A 22147-nucleotide genomic window follows, 5' to 3' on the forward strand; every position below is an offset into this window, starting at 1 on the left:
AAAAAAAAAAAAAATATATATATAAAATATGAACAGTAAAATGGCAATAAATGCATATCTATCAATAATTGAAATTAAAGATAAATATAAATAAACAAGAAATCTAATGAACAAAATAAACTGGTGAATAAAATAGAATCAGAGACATGAAAACATGGAACAGACTGATGAATCTCAGAAGGAAGGGGTGTGTGGAGAGGGGGAGAGATTAACCAAAGATCCTATATGCATATATGCATTACCTACAGACACAGACAATAGGGGATAGTGAAGGCCTGGGGTGGGGTGGGAAATGGGGGGCGGGGGGACACCTGTAATACTCTCAGCAATAAAGATATCTTTTTAAAGAACAAAAAAGTAAAACAACACAAATTTTTAAAAAAAGAAGAAGAAGGACTTGTACAATCTGCTGGCTTTGAAGAATGAGTAATGAGACCATAGACCACCATAAACCGAGGAATACATGTGACCCCTAGTAGCAGAAAAAGACAAAGAAATGGATTCTCCAGCAAGAAGACAGATGTGGTAACACCTTGATTTTAGCCCAGTGAGACCCATATTGGACTTCTGAACTCTGTAACTGTGAAATAAGAAATTGGTGTTTTTTTAAACCACTAAGTTTGTCGTTATTTATTACAATAACAAAAAACTAATACAATGGGGGAGAAACCAAGATGGCGGCATAGGCAAACACCTGAACTGCTGCCTCGTAAAACAATTTCAAAACTACGACTAAAAGACAAAACAGACACCTTCCAGATTCACAGAAAGGCTGGATGAGTGGAAATTCTACAACTAGAAGGGAAGAGAAAAGCACACTGAGACTCACAGGAGCTGCGGAAGTAAAGGCAGAGGTATGGAGGCGTGCACGCGGAGAGGGCTGGCAACTGAGTACGTGGCTAGCTTTCTCAATCGGGAGGGAGACAAACGCTCCCGACTGCTCTGAACTCCAGTTTCGGGCGAGACTCTGGGGACCCAAACTCATACAGGGAGAAACTGGACTGTCTGGCAGCAGGCAAAACTCGAGGGCAGCTTTCTCTCAGAGGTGCTTGAAACAATTACTGCGGGACACTGAGACCAGGGGGCCTCTTAAGGCAGGGCTGATGGGAAGCCATTGCGGTTTGTTCCGCCCTGAGATCCCGACCCACAAAGCTATTGCTGCTTGCTCCACCCTGAGACTCCGCCCCATCCAAGCTGAGCCCAGAGGCTTTTGCATATGAATGGCCTGGTCCTTAAAATTCTAAACTTACCTAACAAACTGCAGCTGAGTCGGTGAGACCCAGCACAACCAAAAGAAGGCCCAAGGCCCCACAGCAGCTTCACAGCAGGGCCTCGTCTGGGCACCTCCAAAACCCAAACAAAGAAGAGGAATCTGCAGATCTCTCCATAGCTCCTGCTGGGTGGCCTCAGGCAGAGGCTAAATTAGTACCTCCTTGGAGATCCAAGAGCCAGTGTACCCAGTGGTCAGAGTAGGACCATCCAGATTACAACTCCTCAGATCCATAAGGGACACACTCAGGGGGCAGACTCAGTGAGCACCAAAGCCCCACTGAAGCAAGTCTTGCCTCATAAGGATGTCTCCACCACAGAAGTTCACCCAGCGTAGAAACAGCTGATCTTCACAGCCAATTGGACTGGAGGTCAATTCCTCTCAGTGATACCAACAACAATCAAGGCTTAACTACAACAAGACTGTGCACACAGCCCACAAAGGGGTGCACCAAGAGTGTCCACCTCAGGTAACTGGGGAGGCTGAGCCACTGGGCACTATAGGACACCTAGTACACAAAGCCACTCTATCAACTCAGGGAAGCAGCCAAAATGTGGAGACAAAGAAACAGGTCACAAATGAAAGAATTAAAGGAAAGCAAATGACTGGATATAGTGTTCAAAACCACGGTTATAAGGTTTTTCAAGAATTTTTTAGAAAAGGCCAATAAATTTAGTGAGACCCTCGAGGATATGAAAAAGGACCAACTAGAAATTAAGCATACACTGAAATAAAGAATAACATACAGAGATCCAACAGCAGACTAGAGAATCGCAAGAATCAAGTCAAAGATTTGAAATACAAAGAAGCAAAAAACACCCAACCAGAAAAGCAAAAAACAAAAAGAATCCAAAAATATGAAGATAGTGTAAGGAGCCTCTGGGACAACTTCAAGCGTACCAACATCCGAATTATGGAGGTGCCAGAAGAAGAGAGAGAGCAAGATATTGAAAACCTATTTGAAGAAATAATGACAGAAAACTTCCCCCACCTGGTGAAACAAATAGACTTACAAGTCCTGGAAGCACACAGAACACCAAACAAAAGAAATCCAAAGAGGACCACACCAAGACACATCATAATTAAAATGCCAAGGGCAAAAGACTAAGAGAGAATATCAAAAGCAGCAAGAGAAAAACAGTTACCTACAAGGGAGCACCCATACGATTGTCAGCTGATTTCTCAACAGAAACTATGCAGGCCACAAGGGAGTGGCAAGAAATATTCCAAGTGATGAATAGCAAGAACCTACAACCAAGATTACTCTACTCAGTAAAGCTATCATTCAGAATTGAAGGTCAGATAAAGAGCTTCACAGATAAGAAAAAGCTAAAGGAGTTCAACACCGCCAAACCAGTATTATATGAAATGCTGAAAGGTATTCTTTAAGAAGAGGAAGAAGAAAAGGTAAAGATAAAAATTATGAACAACAAATACATATCTATCAACAAGTAAATCTAAAAATCAAGTGAATAAAAAAAATCTGATGAACAGAATAAACTGGTGAATATAATAGAACCAGGGGCATAGAAAGGGAGTGGACTGACAATTCTCGGGGGGGGGGGGGGGGGTGCGGGGGGTGTGGGAAGAGACTGGACAAAAATCATACACCTATGGATGAGGACAGTGGTAGGGGGTAAGGGCAGAGGGTGGGGTGGGAACCTGGTGGAGGGGAGCTATGGGGGGGGGGAGGAACAATTGTAATAATCTGAACAATAAAGATTTATTGTTTTTAAAAAACTAATACAATGGTTACCCATTGTATTATTCTATTTACTATATATTTGATAATGTAAATCATCAAAGACAAAAACTATGAATACTAAGGCAAATTAAAGAAAGATTACAATTTTAAAAGGTGCTGTTTTCTGCTGTCATTTCCTTCTTCATAATTCTGCTTTCAAGAACTCAAATATCCATTAAAGATATGTTTATTTTTCCCTAGCTGGTTTGGCTCGGTGGACACAGCGTCAGCCATCGGACTGAAGAGTCCAGGGTTCAATTCCGGTCAGGGGCACATAAACGAGTTGCAGGGAGGCAGCCAATCAATGATTCTTTCTCATCATTGATGTTTCTATCTCTCCCTTTCCCTTCCTCTCTGAAATCAATAAAAATATATTTTTTTAAATATATTTTATTGATTTTTTTTACAGAGAGGAAGGGAGAGGGATAGAGAGTTAGAAACATCGATGAGATAGAAACATCCATCAGCTGCCTCTTGCACACCTCCTACTGGGGATATGCCTGCAACCAAGGTACATGCCCTTGACCAGAATTGAACCTGGGACCTCTCAGTCCGCAGGCCGACACTCTATCCACTGAGCCAAACCAGTCAGGGCTAAAAGTATTTTTTAAAAAGATGTTCATTTTATTTATTTATTTATTTATTTATTTAAGCACTTTTGATTTTTTAAAAATATTTTTTTTTTGCTATTGATTTCAGAGAGGAAGGGAGAGAGAGAGAGAGATAGAAACATCAATGATGAGAGAGAAGTATCAATTGGCTGCCTCCTGCACGCCCCACACTGGGGATCGAGCCCGCAATCCGAGCATGTGCTGACTGGGAATCGAACTGTGACCTCCTGGTTCATAGGTCAACGCTCAACCACTGAACCAGGCCAGCCAGACAGAAACTTTCGATTTTTAAAAAAAGATAAAAAGTGCCAATGCCAAAACGGGTTTGGCTCAATGGATAGAGCGTCGGCCTGCGGACTGAAAGGTCCCAGGTTCAATTCCGGTCAAGGGCATGTACATTGGTTGCGGGCACATCCCCGGTGGGGGGTGTGCAGGAGGCAGCTGGTCGATATTTCTCTCTCATCGATGTTTCTAGCTCTCTATCCCTCTCCCTTCCTCTCTGTAAAAAATCAATAAAATATATTTTAAAATAAATAAATAAATAAATAAAAATAAAAGAATCTAAAGCCCTATGTTATCAATCTTATTCTCTCGGAACCAAAAGGTAAATAAACCTTAGTCAAGTTCTATTTAATATGATAAAACCAAAACAATACTACCATCACTACCAAAAATGCCACATGGCATTTAATGCCAACTCTATTCTTTCTCCAGCCAACCCATCTCCAATACCTTGTAGGTATATTTGGCTGCTCTTAGGTATCTGTCTGTAAGATAGGTACCTTTAAAAGCTACACACTTAGAGTTAGGGGACTAAATTAAATTAGAATTAACTTGGAGAAAGAATATGATTAAAGTCAGACTTTATGATAGTCCAAGAACCTGAGGGGACCAAGTCACTTTTCCCTTTATTATTATATTATTATTATTATTATTATTATTATTATTACTACTACTACTACTACTACTACTACTAGAGGCCAGTGCACAAAATTCTCAAACGGGTGGGGGTGTCCCTCAGCCCAGCCTGCACCCTCTCCAATCTGGGACCCCTCAAGAAATGTCCAGCCGAAACCGGTTTGGCTCAGTGGATAGAGCGTCGGCCTGTGGACTCAAGGGTCCCAGGTTCGATTCCGGTCAAGGGCATGTACCTTGGTTGCGGGCACATCCCCAGTGGGGGGTGTGCAGGAGGCAGCTGATCGATGGTCCTCTCTCATCGATGTTTCTAACTCACTATCCCTCTCTCTTCCTCTCTGTAAAAAATCAATAAAATATTAAAAAAAAAAAAAAAGAAATGTCCTACTGCCCGTTTAGGCCCGAACCCGGTGGAATTGAGCCTAAACAGGCAGTCAGACATCCCTCTCACAATCCAGGACTGCTGGCTCCCAACCACTCGCCTACCTGCCAGCCTGATCACCCCCTAACTAACCACTCCCCTGCAGCTGATCAATGCCTAACTGCTCCCCTGCTGGCCTGATTGCCCCTAACTGCCCTCCCCTGCCGGCCCAGTAACCCCTAACTGCCCTCCCCTGCCAGTCTGGTTGCCCCCAACTGCCCTCCTCTACAGGCCTGGTCCCTCCCAACTGCCCTCCCCAGCTGGCCTGATTGTCCACAACTGCCCTCCCCTGCCGGCCATCTTGTGGTGGCCATCTTGTGTCCACATGGGGGTGGCCATCTTTGACCACATGGGGGCAGCCATCTTGTGTGTTGGAGTGATGGTCAATTTGCATATTACTCTTTTATTAGATAGGATTTTGTTGTTGTTAATCCTCACCGGAGGATATTTTTCCCCCATTGATTTTCAGAGAGAGTGGAAGGGAGGGGGAGAGACATTAGTTAAGAGAGAGACACATCAATCAGTTGCCTCCTACACACGCCTGCAACTGACCAGAATCAAACCAGCTAGGGCCTCTTTTTCCTTTAAAAACTAATAAAATTACAGTATAAATACATCAGAGACTGCTGACATTTTTAGTAGAAGTAATCATTGAGAAAACAAGAAAGACAATATTTAAAGAAGATTTCCTTTAAAAGTCCTGTGATACTTGCAAACATTCTCACATACTCTGTTAATGTTTTAATGTCCTGGACAACGAGGTATTCAGATGACAAGAAGTCAGGTTTAAACACCTCATCCAATTATGACATTTCTTATACATTACAGAAGGATTCTTAAAAATAGGCTACTTTGCATGACACTGCATAATTAACACCAGTTAAATTACTACCAAAAAAATCAATCAAAAAGCCATCCAAAGAAACATGGGGTAAGGGGAGACTATCCATTTTGGTTTACAAAGAAAAACTAAGGAGAAAAAAAATTACATGTAGTCTTTTCAGATTCCTCCTGAAAAAGTGTAATCTCTCAGAGAAAAGCAGCAAACATCCCAAATAATGGAAACTCAGCAAACGAGTTTCTGTATTTCAAGCTTCACAAATTCAAGGAGATTATTCTCTTTAAAGAGCAAATACACTTAAGTCCACACTGTTACGATATACCAAAAAATAACCAAAATTTTGCTTCTTTCACCATAAAATCCTTCATGGCTCTAACTTGATAAGTTCCATTTAAAAAATCAGCAAAAAATAATAATAATTTTTAAAATTAATAAAAAATTTTAAAAAATCAGTAATATCTTTACAGGAGACCACCAACTAATAAATAAAGGAACAACAGAATTAGGAAATTACCTTTTTGCAACCACTTATGCAATAAATGACTCAGGAAAGGATGAAAAATTGATATTTTTAAAAGATGGAAGAAATATTGCTGGGGGGAAATGATATCCTCACAGTCTCTCACAGATTACTTATTAATTACAAAGGAGAAAAGCAGGTGGCCATTATCTTAACCAAATACTCTAATTTAGCACATGCCTCCTGATGTGATACAATGGAAGACACAGAATCATTTATGTATTATTTCTAGCAAAAAAACAAAGTTAAACCTGAATCTAATTGTGATAAAATAATCAACAATATGGAAAACACTAGAGTACAAGTGGTCTGGATTCAAAAAAATGTCAATAACATAAGGGAACTGTTCTAGATTCAAGACTACTAAAGAGACATGACAACCAAATTGAACATTAAATGCTTAAGATGCTGGACTGGGGGAGAGGGGCTTATAAAGGGCATTTTGGGAATAGGAAATCTAGATATGGACTAGATTACAATATACAATCCTATTGTTTACATGCTAAATTCCTTGGGAGCGACAATGATACTGCAGTTATGACAGTGGTTGGCAAACTCATTAGTCAACAGAGCCAAATATCAACAGTACAACGACTGAAATTTCTTTTGAGAGCCAAATTTTTTAAACTTAAACTTCTTCTAACACCACTTCTTCAAAATAGACTCGCCCAGGCCGTGTTATTTTGTAGAAGAGCCACACTCAAGCGGCCAAAGAGCCGCATGTGGCTCGTGAGCCGCAGTTTGCCGACCATGTATGTAGGATGATGCCCTTTGCTTAAGGACCAAGGGGTGAATGTCCTGATGTTTGCAATTTAATTCAAACGGTTGGGAGGGGGGGGGGGGAGAGTAGTGTAGTAAATCCATAGAGCGCTCTCTCCTACATTATTGGTGGGAATATAAAATGGTATTTACTTTGGAAAACAGTTTGGCAGGTTTTTTTAAAAATTAAACACAACTTTACTATGCAAAATAGCAACCCATTCCTAGGTATCTACCCAAAAGAAATTAAAACACAGATGCACACAAAGTCTTGCAAGACAATGTTCACAGCAGTTTTATTCATAATAGCCAAAAAGTACAAACAACCCATTTATACTAAATGATGGAAGCCAGATACAAAAGACCACATATATGACTCCACTGATATAAAAAGTAGACAAAAGGCAACTATTTAGAAACAGAAAAAAGATTAGTGGTTGCCTGAGGTTGGGGATGAGAATGGGGATTAACCATCAACAGGCAGAAGAAATCTTACTAGAGTGATGAAAATATGTAACTGGAGTGTAGTGAAGGTCATTCAGTTCTGTAAACTAAAAAAAAAAAAAAAATCACTCAATTATCCATTTAAAATGAGTTAATTTATTATGTCAATTATAATAAAGGTGCTTTAAAAATAAAGCAAATATGGCAAAATGTCACTTATACAGGTAGTCATTGTACTAGTCTTCCAACTCTTCTATAGTTTTGAAATTCTTCAAAATAAAAAATTGGGGAATATCCCAGTCAGTGTGTGGCTCAGTTGGTTAAGTGCCATCTCATGCACCAGGAGGTCATCTGTTCGATCCCAGGCCAGGACATATGCTGGTTGCAGGATTGACCCCCAGTAAGGGTTGTACAGGAAGTAGCCGATAGATATTTTTCTCTCTCTCTCTCTCTCCCTTTCCCTTTCTCCCTCTGAAATCGATAAAAACAGTATTTTTTTTTTTTAAAAAGCTGGGTGCTCACTTCAGCAGCACAAATACTAAAATTGGAACGATACAGAGAAGATTAGCATGGCTCTGCAAGGATGACACGCAAATTTGTGAAGCATTCCATTTTAAAAAATAAATTAAGTTGGGAGATAGATCAGAATGAATGCTACAACTCCCTGCCCAACTCCAATATTAGTGTTTCTAGTTTACGATTACCTAAAAAAGGCAGAGGACATAGCACAACTCTGACAGATTTAGGATAAAATAAAAGAACACCTAGAGCCAATTTTTATCCAAGGAAATGATTAACAATTTTTTCTCTATTTAGGTATTATATTTTTCTAATTACCAAGTAACTCATATTCATTAGAAAATTTAGGAATTAAAGTGAAAAAGTAAGAATTAAAGTATAAAAAAGCAATTAAAAACCAACAGTAATACCATCAGCCAGAGATAGCCATTTATAATTTGCTCTTTATCATTCAGGTAAAAGCAGATCCATTTTGGTGAAGGAAAGCTATCTGTATATAGTTATTATCATAACTTGATCAATTATTCAACTGGCCCCTGGCCAGGTAGCACAGTTGGTTGAGCATCATCCCAATAGGCCAGGTTGGGAGTTTGATCCTTACAAGGAGTTTGATCCGTCATGACACATACAAGAAGCAACCTATGAATGAATAAATAAGTGGAACAAGAAATCAATGTGCCCATCCCACCTTATCTCTTTCCCTTCCCCTCTCTCTAAAAAAAAGTAAAAATATCAAAACAACCACATAAATCATACTAAGAATACAAAGGCAGAATAAAAAAAATTTTATGCAAATCCAATGCTTTCAGCTTCAAATTAAAAACTGCATCATTGAGGAACCAAGATGGCGGCATAGTTAAACAACTAATCTGCTGCCTCACACAACAATTTCAAAAACACAACTAAAAGACAAAAACGTCTACCACCCAGAACCACGGGAAAGCTGGCTGAGTGGAAGACTGACAACTAAGAACAGAAAGGAGCACAATCGCTGAAAAGCTGAGGTACGGAGGCACACGAATCGGGTTGGCGGCGGGCGGCTGGGTGCGCGGCTTTTCTTCAACCCGCAGGGAGACAAGCTCCCGATCACTCTGAAATCCAGTTTCTGGGGACACTCGGGGGACCCAGGCACATACGGGGAGAAGCTGGACTCTCGGCCATCGGGTCGGAAAGTGAGAGTGACTTTTTTGCGGTGGTGCGCCCAGCAATCATTGTTTACTGCGCTGGACTGTGGGGCGCAGGGACTTGGAAACGGGAAAGGCAGAGACGGCTGACGGCAGCCATCGCTGTTGGCCACGCCCCAGCCTAGTGACGCCCTGAGACCCCGCCCAGCCCTGAGGCCCCCCCCTGAGGCCCCGCCCCCCACATTCTACAAACCCGCCCAGGCTCCACACAGCGGCTTTTACATATAAATGGCCTGTTCTGTGGCAGCTTAACCAACTGCAGCTCCAGTCAGACTGCTCCAAAACCGCCCAAGCAAAGGAGGAGAAAACTAGCCCTTGCTGTAGCTCCTGCTGGGGGACACACAGTACACAAGGGTACACCAAGAGTGTCCACCTCAAGTAACTGGGAGGCTGACCCGTTGAACCAATAGGACACCTAGTACACAAAGCTACCCTACCAACTCAGGGAAGCAGAGAAAATGAGGAGGCAAGGAAACAGATCAAAAACCAAAGAAATGGAGGAAAACAAGCGATTGGACATAGAGTTCAAAACCACGGTTATAAGGTTTTTCAAGAATTTCATGGAAAAGGCCGATAAATTCCATGAGGACCAACTAGAAATTAAACATACACTGACTGAGATAAAAAATATTATACAGAGACCCAAAAGCAGACTAGAGGATTGCAAGAATCAACTCAAAGATTTGGAATACAAAGAGGCCAAGGACACTCCTCCAGAGAAGCATGAAGAGAAGAGAATTCAGAAAGTTGAAGATAGTGTAAGAAGCCTCTGGGACAACTTCAAGCGAACCAACATCAGAATTATGGGGGTACCAGAAGAAGAGAGAGAGCAAGATGCTGAAAACCTGTTTGAAGAAATAATGAACGAAAACTTCCCCCACCTGATGAAAGAAATAGAAATACAAGTCCAGGAAGCGCACAGAACCCCAAACAAAAGGAATCCCAAGAGGACCACACCAAGACACATCATAATTAAAATGCCAAGAGCAAAAGACAAAGAGAGAATCTTACAAGCAGCAAGAGAAAAACAGTTAGTTACCTACAAGGGAGCTCCCATACGATTATCAGCTAATTTCTCAACAGAAACCATGCAGGCCAGAAGGGAGTGGCAAGAAATATTCAAAGTGATGAATAGCAGGAACCTACAACCAAGACTACTCTCCCAGCAAAGTTATCATTCAGAATTGAAGGGCAGATAAAGAGCTTCACAGATAAGAAAAAGCTAAAGGAGTTCATCACCACCAAACCAGCATTATATGAAATGCTGAAAGGTATTCCTTAAAAAGAGGAAAAAGAAGAAGAAAGATAAAAATTATGAACAACAAATACATATCTATCAACAAGTGAATCTAAAAGTCAAGTGAATTAAAAATCTGAGGAACAGAATAAACTGATAAACTTATTAGAATCAGAGGCATAGAATGGGAGTGGATTGATAATTCTCAGGGGGAAAGGGGTGTCTGTGTGGGGAGTATGGGAAGAGACTGGACAAAAATCATACACCTATGGATAAGGACAGCGCGGGGGGGGGGAGGTAAGGGCAGAGGGGGGGTGGGAACTGGGTGGTGGGGAGATATGTGGGGAAAAAGGAGAAACAATTGTAATCTGAACAATAAAGATTCATTTAAAAAATAAATAAATAAATAAATAATAAAAAAAAAAACAAAAAAAAACTGCATCATTGGTCTCAGCTCTCTCCCCAAACACTCCTAAAATTGTGTTATTGGCTAAATGAATGTTTGTGTCCCCCCCAAAAAGTTGTTGAAATCCTAAGCCCCAATTGATGGTATTAAGAGATAGGGCCTTTGGAGGTGATTAGGTCATGAGGGTGGAGCCCTCATGAATGGGATCAGTGTCCTTATAAAGAATATGACAGAGACCTCCCTCAACCCTACCACCATGTGGGGTTACAGGGAGAAGTAGGCCATCTATCCTTAATCAGGAATTGAGCCCTCACCAGACATCAAATCTGCTAGCACCTTAATTTTGGACTTCCCAGCCTCCAGATCATGAGAAGTACTTCTATTGTTTGTAAGCCACACAATCTATGGTATTTTTTGTTACAGCAGCTCAAATGAGCTAAAATAAAATTTTTAAAAATTTATAAATTCACAAGGACAAAGTAAACAAGTGAAGAAGCAACATTTGGGGCTCTGGAAAGAAGACAAGTGATAACTTAGCCAACCAGAACAAGCTGAATCCTCCTCAGCCAACAGTGGAGAAACGTAAAGAAATAACCTAAATTAAAATGAGGATCTCCAAAATGTTCAGGAATTAACAACACCAGGTTACCCTTCAAGTGAAGGTGAAGTTATGGATAAAAATAGGAGAGGTTATGCATTTGCCTTACCCAACAGTTAGACCTCAGATCCCCTAATATAATCTAAACACTTCAGGGCCTGGTGAATGCCCCACCCGGGAGGAAATGAGTGGGGCTGTTAAACCCTCAGTTAACAAACCCTACAGTCAGGCTCACAGCTTCCAATCCACTTCTTGTGTCCTCCTCTTAAAATAGGAGTAGGTAGTAAAGAACCACCATATATTTAAGGTAAAGCATCTAATATGAAAGAAACAGATCAATCAAGCAAACAGAAATGCAACTTGAAGAATACTGAAGAGATCTCCCTGAAAACTGAGCAAAAAATTTGTCAAAAGATGAAGAGAAAAGAAAGAGGACCATTCCAGAAGGTCCAATATCTGAAAAATGGGAAATCAAAGAAAAGAAAACAGAGAAAATGAAGGGAGGAAACCAAAGGATTAATTTGAGAAAATTTTCAAGAACAAGAGGGCAGTTTCCCCAAAGCTGAGCACAATGTTGAAAATACAGGCTTAAATGAATCAGCATCAAATTTAAGGACTCTAGGGGCACAGTAATGTTACCAAAAGCTTCCAGAGAGGGGAAAAACAGGATTTATTCAAAGAACAAAGAATCAGAACAGCATCACATTTCAACATTTCCACTAGGGGGGGAAAAAAAGACAAAGGATCAGTACCTTCAAAATCCTGAAAAACGTATTTCCAATCGTGAAATTGCTACCTAACCAAACCTTGGATATCAACTAAGCATTAGAATAAAATATAGTTTCAGAACACAAAAGTCTCAAAATTTTATCTCCTCTGTACTATCATGAAAAATTTAAAAATAGGGTCCAAGAAAAAGAGGTTCCAACAAAGGGGGAAGAGTGTGAAAAAAATTCCAGGTGTGTCCACAGACCAACAGCACAACCAGTCCAGATCAGAGTAGGTCAAATGCTCTGGAAGAGACTTCTTCACAAAGATGAAACTGAGAGAACACCTAAAGTATCTGCACCCTATTAAGAGATTCACAACTGGCAAGGAGTTTGAGAATAACTGGTAAAAAAATATTTAAGAGACTGAGCAAACCAAAAATCAAGATAATTATGCTGGGGCAGCAAAAGACCGTGCATAAAAGGAAAATGAATCCAAGTACACTAAAGGCTCAAGTGTTTTTAAACATTTAAGTAGTTAAAACAGCCATGGCCGGTTTGGCTCAGTGGACAGAGCATTGGCCTGCGGACTGAAGGTCCCCTGAGTTCCATTCCAGTCAAGGGCATGTACCTTGGTTGCAGGCTCCTCCTGGTCAGGGCTCGTGCAAGAAGCAACCAATCAATGTGTTTCTCTCTGTCTTTCCCTCTCCCTTCCACTCTCCCTAAAAATTAATGGAAAAATATCCTCAGGTGAGGAAATGGATGGATGGATAGATGGATGATGGATGGATGGATGGATGGATGGATGGATGGATGGATGGGTGGGTGGGTGGGTGGGTGGGTGGGTGGGTGGATAGATAGATAGATAGATAGATAGATAGACAGACAGACAGACAGACAGACAGACAGAACAATATAAACACTGAAAACTGACTTAACCAAGTTACAAATAATTAAAATGAGAAAATGGGAGATGGGTGAGTGAAACCAAATCTTTTACATGTTAATTTGTCTAATCCTCAGATAAATACTGATACGGTACTTATATATGAGGAAACCAAGACATGGAGAGGGTAAATAAGATGCCAAAGGTCACACAAATAGTAATAACAGAAGCTCTGAACTTTGCTCTTCACCACCACACTGGCTCACCCAGAACAAAATCCTCATTGCCCTGTGGAAAGTCAACAGATAATAATTAAAACTGGGGGGAGAAATCAATAGAGGTAAAAATTCAAAAGTCAGTGAAAAGAACTGAAATATACTGCCTCTGGACAGTGAGATAAGGAAAAGGGGGTTTAGAATTCCTGTTCCTTTTAACAAGCCTATAGTACTACTCTACTCTTTAAACTATGTGCACATATAACATAAGTAAAATGAAAATTAAATAAGAGGAAAATATACTTCACTTTAAAATCACTTTTTCAGTAAGTATTAAAACTCTTATTTCAACTACAGAAAACCAAACATACATACCAATACAACAGAGGAAAAAAGTGCAAAAAGAAGCCCAAATGTGTGTGTGTATACACACAGTAAACCAAAAATCAAAATAATTATTACCCTTGGGGAAGCAAAAAGTTGTGCAGAAAAGGAAAATGAATCCAAGTACACTAATAGCTCAAGGTTCAATAAACATTTAAATAGTTAAAACAACATAAACACTGGAAGCTGACTTAACCAAATTACAAATAATTAAAATTATAGATGGGTGAATGAAACTAACAATTACTATGTGCTAGGCCAGTTCTAAATCTTTATACCTGGTATATGCATTTGATACATGATAAAGATAGCAATATCAAATCATTGGGATATCCAAATTTCTCAATAAATGAGGGGAAAATGACTAATCACCTAAAAAACATGTTAGATATTGACCTCCAACCACACTGCCAAATACATTTGTTATATAAAATATCTATATGTAAATTATGCAATCATAAAGATAACTGAGGTAAATAATTATATAACAACTAGTGGCACGGTGCAAGAAATTTGTGCATGGGGGGGGAGGGGCCTCAGCCCAGCCTGCACCCTCTCCAATCGGGGACCCCTTGGGGGATGTCCGACTGCTGGTTTAGGCCCGATCCCACAGGACATCCCTCTCGCAATCTGGGACTGCTGGCTCCTAACCACTCACCTGCCTGCCTGTCTGCCTGATCGCCCCTAACTGCCTCTGCCTGCCTGCCTGCCTGCCTGCCTGATCGCCCCTAATTGCCTCTGCCTGCTTGCCTGCCTGCCTGCCTGATTGCCCCTAACCCCTCTGCTGCCTGCCTGATCACCCCTAACCTCTCTGCCTGCCTGCCTGATCGCCGCTAACTGCCTCTGCCTGCCTGATCGCCCATAACTGTCCTCCCCTGCCGGCATGATCGCACCCCCAACTGCTCTCCCCTGCCAACCTGATCTCGCCCCCAACTGCCTCTGCCTGCCTAATCACCCCTAACTGCCCTCCCCTGCCAGCCTGATCTCACCCCCAACAGCCCTTCCCTGCCAACCTAATCTCGCCCCCAACAGCCCTCCCCTGTCGGCCTGATCTTGCCCCTAACTGCTCTCCCCTGCTGGCCTGATCAACCCTAACTGCACTCCCCTGCCATCCTGATCTCACCCCCAACTGCCCTCCCCCACAGGCCTGATCTCGTTCCCAACTGCGCTCCCCTGCCGGCCTGATCTCACCCCCAATGGCCCTCCCCTGCCAGCCTGATCTCACCCACAAATGCCCTATCTGCCTTGGCCCCCATCACCATGGCTTTGTCCAGAAGGAAGTCAGACAACCGGAAGATGGCCGGTTGACCTAGTCTAATTAGCATATTGTCCTTTTATAGGATTATCCTTTTATAGGATAGGGTTGCTTAAATGGGGGAAATGGGGAAGGGAGCCTTTTTCAGCAGGAGGAGATGCTCTTGGCAGACAAAAACACATAATCCCTATATCTGGACTGATAGCCAGCCATATCACTATACTGCCAAACCAGTCATTAAAAAATTGAACCGTTCTTACACCTTACACCAAACAGCTGTTGCCCTTAAAACCCCTCCTCAGCACCTACCTTAGGTTCTGCCTTTGCAGTTCACCCAAATTAGGTTCTGACTGGTCGGTTTCTATGCCAGTCAATGTTCAAAGCTCCGCCTCCTAGGCAGCCATTGGATCCTCACAGTTCACCCAGATTTGGTTCTGATTGGTCGGTTCCTATGCCAGTCAGCATCCAAAGCTCCGCCTCCTAGGTAGCCATTGGCTCCTCACAGTTCACCCAGATTTGGTTCTGATTGGTTGGTTTCTATGCCAGTCAGTGTCTCCAGGCCTATCTCCAGGCCTGATCTGAGAGGCGGGGCTGATCAGGAGCCCCCGTGTAGGCCCGGAGAGAAATAGAGGCGTGGCTGCTGGCAAAGCCCAGAGAGAAAGAGAGAGGCAATGGCTGATCAACAGCTGCCACGGAGGCTGCGGATCAGACCCTGCCTCTTTCCGGGCCTGATCCGCAGCCCCTCAGCAGGCAGTGCTGGGTTGCCGCGCCCGCCACAGCGGCAGTCAGTGCTGGGTCACCACGGCAACCCAGCATTGACTGCAGGACTGACTTCCAGTCGGTTGAGCCTTCGGTCGTTTTGGACGTTACAGAGTTTGGGTTTTTATATATATTAGAATTAGGTGAGGAAGAATTTCTACTCATGAAACCAAAAGCAGAAATTAAAAAGGAAAAAATTTCTGGATTCAACTTCATAATCATTCACAAAAAAGTGCCCCTAGTTAAAAACATTATAAGCCAAGTGAAAAGACAAACTCACAGAAAGGCAAACATTTAATAAGAAGCTATTTTCCTTAATAGTCAAAGAGCTTGTAACAAACCAATGAGAAAAAAGACTAACAATCCAATAGAAGTAGAGAGGAAACCCACAAGTCACAGAAAATTACAAACGGCCTCAGTAAAGCTGGGGGAAAAATGCAAATGATCAAAACAGATAAGAAAAGAAATCCAACCTCGCATATAATTAAAGCAACACAAATTAATATAAATTTTTTTAGAGTTTATAATGTATTCTTTAATTTGTTCTTTTTGTTGTTGTTGTTAATCCTCATCCAAGAATATCTTCCAATGATTTTTAGAGAGTGGGAAGGGAGAAGGGACAACATTTGCAAGTGAGCAAGAAACACATCAATGTGAGAGAGACACATCTATTTGTGAGAGAGACACATCTATTGGTTGTCTCCCCCACATGCCCCACCAGGGCTGGGGATCAGAACCTGCAACCCAGGTACATGCCCTTGACCGGGAATTAAACCCAAGACCCTTTCGTGTGTGGGCCAATGCTCTAACCACTGACCATAACAGCCAGAGCTAATTTGTTCTTTATAATGAGTATTTGTTCTTATTTCTCTTTCTTTTTTAAATTGATTTTAAAGACAGGGAGGAAGGGAAACACAGGAATTTAAGTACTGTATCTAAATTTTTCATGAAAGACATATATTACTTTTATGATTATATATCCAAATAAAATTTTAAAAAATTAAATACAAATAAGAAACTGGAAAAATACATACAAAATAAAACTTACTAATACTAATTTTAAAAAATGACAAAGATGCCCAAAAAACCAAGGACGATTTTACAGGTATGAAAAGGAGTCAGTCATAAAGGCCACATGCTATATGTTTCCTAGTACATTTATATGAAACTAGTAGTCCTGCGCAGGAATCCATGCGCCAGTAGGTCGCTGCCGCCCTCTGTAGCTCTCCGCCCGCTGTCCTACCCTCCTGTAGTTCCCCCATCCCCTCATAGCTTGCTGCTCTGCCCTCTCCTGTAGCTCTCCACCGCCGCTTGTAGTTCGCTGCCCCACCCTCCTGCAGATACGTGATCTGGTCGTCGTTAGGTGGTTGGTCGTTACGCCTCAGGGCGTAACTGATAATTAGCATATTCCTCTCTTATTATATAGAAGGATATCTATCCAGAAAGGCAAATCCAAAGAGACAGAAAACAGAATGATGGTTGCCTGGGGCTAGGAGTGAGTGTTGGGGCTGAACACAAACTGGCATAAGGATCTTGCTAGTGTGATAGAAAAATTCTGAAATTAGATTGTAATGATAGTTGTACAAATCCATACATTTACAAAATTTACTGAATTAAACACTTAAAATTGGTGAATTTTATGATATGTATGTAAATTATACCTCAATAAAGTTGTTATACTTTAAAAGGTAAAACAAGTAGTCACCATGTAACTGAAATTTGGTTTAAAATACTGGTGGGCCAAAAAGAAGAAACCAAGATGGCAGCATAGGTAAACACCTGAACTTGCTGCCTCGCACAACCACTAAAAGACAAAACAGACATCATCCAGAACCACAGGAAGGCTGACTGAGTGGAAATTATACAACTAGAAGGAAAGAGAAAAGCACACTGAGACTCGCAGGAGCTGCAGAAGTAAAGTACAGAGGTATGGAGGCGCGCACGTGCGCGGAAAGGGCTGGCAACTGAGTATACTGTTGCCTTTTTCAATCGGGAGGGAGACACAAGCTCCCAACTGCTCTGAACTCCAGTTCCAGGCAAGACTCCGGGGACCCAGACTCCTACCAGGAGAAACTGGAATGTCTGGCAGCAGGTGAAACTCGAGGGTGGCTTTCTCTCAAAGGTGCTTGCAGCGATTACCTCGGAACACTGAGACCCCAGGGGCCTCTTAGGGCAGGGCTTTCCCTCTCCCCCACTCTCTCTAAAAATCAATAGAAAAATATTCTCAGGGAAGGATTAACCAAAAATAAATAAATAAATAAATAAATAATAAAAATTGCAACAAACAAGTAACTATCAGTAATAACCTTAAATGTAAATGGTTTTAATGCTCCAATCAAAAGACATAGGGTAACTGAATGGGTAAGAAAACATGACCCATATATATGCTGCCTACAAGAGACCAAAGTCAGAACAAAAGACTCACACAGGATGAAAGTGAAGGGATGGGGGAAAATTTTCCATGCAAATAGAAATGAAACAAAGCTGGGGCAGGGTAGTAATACCCATATATGAGAAAATAGACTTCAAAATGAAAGCCATAAGAGAGACAATGAAGGCCACTTCATAACACTAAAGGCATCGATCCAACAAGAGGATATAACCCTGGTAAACATATATGCACCCAATATAGGAGCACCCAAATATAAATACACACACACACACACTCTAATAAGAGAGAAACATGCAAGTTGACCGTCACTCCACTATGCCCACCAGCCAATCAGGAGTGAGTATGCAAAGTAACCCAACAAAGATGGCAGCAGCCATGGAGCTGGAGCAAGCAGGAGGCTTGGGTTGCCCCCAGCGACGGAGGAAGCCAAGCTTCCTGCCCGCCCTGGCCTCTGCTCAAGGAGGGGCTGGAAGCCTGGGTCACTGGGGGGGCGTGGCCAGCCTGAAAACGGCCCTCAGCCCCTTACCCAGGCTGGCCACACCCCCATGGGGTGAGGGTCCCCACTGGGGGGCTTGGCTGGCCTTCAAACAGCCATCAGCCCCTCACCCAGGCTGGCCAGGCACTCCAGCGGGACCCCCCAACCCTGAAGGTGGTGTGGCCAGCCTGAAAACGGCCCTCAGCCCCTTACCCAGGCTGGCCATGCCCCCATAGGGTGAGGGTCCCCGCTGGGGGGCATGGCCAGCCTGCAAACAGCCATCAGCCCCTCACCCAGGCTGGCCAAGCACCCCAGCAGGAACCCCCAACCTGAAGGGGGTGTGGCTAGCTTGAAAACAGCCCTCAGCCCCTTACCCAGGCTAGCCACGCCCACCCAGCGGGGACCCTCACCCCATGGGGGCATGGCCGGCCTGAAAACCACCACAGGCCCCTCGCCCAGGCTGCCCCTCGCCCAGGCTGCCCCACGCCCCAAGGGAACCCTTCAGGGCAAACCAGCCAGCCCCCACCCATGCACCAGGCCTCTATCTATCCTAATAAAAGGGTAGTATGCTAATTAGACTGGGAGACCTTCCAGGAGACTTTTTGGACGTTCTTCTGGACAGAGCCATGGTGGCGGGGCCAAGGTAGAGGAGGTTAGAGGCCAAGAGTGGAGGGCAGTTGTGGGTGATCAGGCCAGGATGGGACAACAGTTGTGGGTGATCAGGCCGGTGTGGGGGGCCATTGGGGGTGAGCAGGCCGTCAGTAGGGGTCAGTTGGGGGTGATCAGGACAGTGGGAGGGGGCAGTTGGGGGTGAGCAGGCCAGTGGGGAGGGCAGGTGGGAGCGATCAGGCCAGCAGGGGGGGCAGTTGGGGGCGAGCAGGCCAGCGGGGGGGGGGGCAGTTGGGTGCGAGCACACTGGCACGGGGGGCAGTTGGGGGTGATCAGGCTGGCAGGGGGGCATTTGGGGGTGAGCAGGCCGGCAGGCAGAGTGGTTAGGGGCAATCAGGCAGGCAGGCAGGTGAGCGGTTAAGAGCCAGCAGTCCCGGATTGCGAGACGGATGTCTGACTGCTGATTTAGGCCCGATCCCTGTAAACCAGCAGTAAGGCATCCTTCGAGGAGTCCCAGATTGGAGAGGGTGTAGGCCAGGCTGAGGGACACCCCTCCCCCCGTGCACGAATTTCGTGCACTGGGCCACTAGTGTGTGTGTGTCTGTGTGTGTGTGTGTGTGTGTATGTATTTCTGGAGGACCTAAAGGGAGAGATTGACAGCAATACAATCATAGTAGGAGACTTTAACACCCCACTGATATCACTGCATACATCTTCCGGACAAAAAATCAACAAGGAAACAGCAACCCTACTAGTAAATGACACAATAGATCAGATGGATTTAATTGACATTTAAAGAACATTTTACCCCAAAGGTGCAGGATTTACATTCTTCTCAAGTGCACATGGAACATTCTCAAAGATAGATCATAAATTAGGTCTCTACAAGACTCAAGAAGACTGAAATCATATCAAGCATCTTCTCAAATCACAATGGCATGAAATTAGAAATCAACTACAATAAAAAAACTCAAAAATATTCAAACACATGGAGGCTAAATAGCATGTTTTTAAACAATGAATGCGTTACCAATGAGATCAAGGAAGAAATCAAAAACTTCCTAGAAACCAATGAAATTGAACACAACAACCCAAAACCTATGGGACAGAGCAAAAGCAGGCCTGAGAGGGAAGTTCATAGCACTACAGGCCTACCTCAAAAAAAAGAGAAAAGTTGCTCATCAACTATCTAACCCTACAACTTAAAGAATTAGAAAGAGCCTTGGCCTGTTTTGCTCAGTGGTTAGTTAGTGTTGGTCCATGGACCAAAGGATTGCAGGTTCGATTCCCGGTCAAGGGCACTTACCTGGGTTGCAAGTTCGCTCCCCGCCCTCAGTAGGAATATGTGCAGGAGGCAGCCAATCTATGTGTCTCTTTCACATCAATGTTTCTATCTCTCTCTCCCCTTCTCCCTCCCGTCTACACAATCTCTAAAGTTCAATTAAAAAAAATATCCTTGGGTGAAGATTTAAAAAAAAAAAAAAAGAAAAGAATTTGAGAACAAGTAAAGCCCAAAGTAAGTAGAAGGAAGGATATAATAAATATCAGATCAGAGACCGACCTGTGTGGCTCCGTGGTTGAGCATCAACCTAGGAACCAGAAGGTCATGGTTCAATTTCCAGTCAGGGCACATGCCCAGGTTGCAGGCTCAATCTCCAGTGGAGGGTGTGCAAGAGACAGCCAATCAATGATTCTCTCTCATCATTGATGTTTCTATTTCTCTCCCTCTGCATTCTCTCTGATCTCTGAAATAAATAAAAATATTTTAAAAGAAAAGATCAGAGTGGAAATAAATGACATAGAGACCAAAAAAAAAAACAATACAAAAGGCCTGACTGGTGTGGCTCAATGGTTGAGCACTGACAAACAACCCAATTAAAAAATGGGCAGAGGACCTGAATAGACACTTCTCCAAAGAGGACATACAAATGCCCAAGAGATATATGAAAAAATGCTCAACATCACTAATCGTCATAGAGATACAAATTAAAACTACAATGAAGTACCACGTCACTCACACCTGCCGGAATGGTTACCATCAATAAATCAACAAACAATAGGTGCTGGCAAGGATGTGGAAAAAAAGGAACCCTAGTACACTGTTGGTGGGAATGTAGACTGGTACAACCACTATGGAAAACAGTGTGGAGTTTACTCAAAAAATTAATAATGCCATTTGACCCAGTGATCTCACTTTTAGGACTATATCCTAAGAATGAAACACTAATCAGAAAGAATATATGCACCCCTATATTCATAGCAATGTTATATACAACTAGAGGCCTGGTGCACGAAATTCATGCACGGGGGAGGGGGGTTGTGTCCCTCAGCCCAGCCTGTACCCTCTCCAATCTGGGACCCCTCAAGGGATGTCCGACTGCCAGTTTAGGCCCGATCCCTGCGGTTGGACATCCCTCTCAAAATCCAGGACTGCTGGCTCCTAACCGCTCGCCTGCCTGCCTGCCTGATTGCCCCTAACAGCCTCTGCCTGCCAGCCTGATCGCCCCCAAATGCCCTCCCCTGCCGGCCAGATTGCCCCCAACTGCCCTCCCCTGCTGGCCTGTTCACCCCCAACTGCCCTCCCCTGCCGACCTGATTGCCCACAACTACCCTCCCCTGCCGGCCATCTTGTGGCAGCCATCTTGTGATGACAAGAGGGCGTCGCATGAGGGCGCGAGGACCACCTACGCTTTTATTAGTATAGATAGTTAAGATCTGGAAACAGCCCAGGTTCCAATCAGTAGATGACTCAATAAAAAAGCTGTGGTACAGCCTGGCCAGCATGGCTCAGTGGTTGAGGGTTGACCTATGAACCAGGAGGCCATGACTCGATTTCCAGTCAAGGCACATGCTCAGGTTGTGGGCTCAATCCCCCGTGTGGGGCATGCAGGAGACAGTTGATCAATGATTCCCTCTCATCACTGATGTTTCTCTCTCTATCTCTCTCTGTGCACACTCTCTTCCTTCCTCTCTGAAATCAATAAAAATAAGTTTTT

At 43.2% G+C, this 22147-nt stretch overlaps 1 protein-coding gene, 1 long non-coding RNA gene and 1 other non-coding gene across 4 annotated transcripts in view; 1 reads left to right on the forward strand and 2 right to left on the reverse strand.

Moving 5' to 3' along the window:
* Window positions 1-22147, reverse strand: part of ILRUN (inflammation and lipid regulator with UBA-like and NBR1-like domains) — a 111653-nt gene that overhangs the window by 74218 nt on the left and 15288 nt on the right. The gene's annotated exons all lie outside the window — the stretch shown is intronic.
* Window positions 7351-20886, reverse strand: LOC129150432 (uncharacterized). 2 transcript variants are annotated; one of them, XR_008557175.1, is made up of 2 exons: window positions 20713-20886; window positions 7351-7632 (listed from the first exon to the last, which is right to left on the reverse strand). It is a non-coding gene; the product is annotated as an uncharacterized LOC129150432 (long non-coding RNA). The 2 variants fall into 2 exon arrangements; XR_008557176.1 differs by lacking the exon at window positions 20713-20886 and adding an exon at window positions 8455-8510.
* On the forward strand, window positions 8040-8143 carry LOC114235309 (U6 spliceosomal RNA). The gene has a single exon (XR_003621497.1). It is a non-coding gene; the product is annotated as a U6 spliceosomal RNA (small nuclear RNA).

Source organism: Eptesicus fuscus, chromosome 10 (genome assembly GCF_027574615.1).
Source record: "Eptesicus fuscus isolate TK198812 chromosome 10, DD_ASM_mEF_20220401, whole genome shotgun sequence".
NCBI classification, from domain to species: domain Eukaryota; kingdom Metazoa; phylum Chordata; class Mammalia; order Chiroptera; family Vespertilionidae; genus Eptesicus; species Eptesicus fuscus.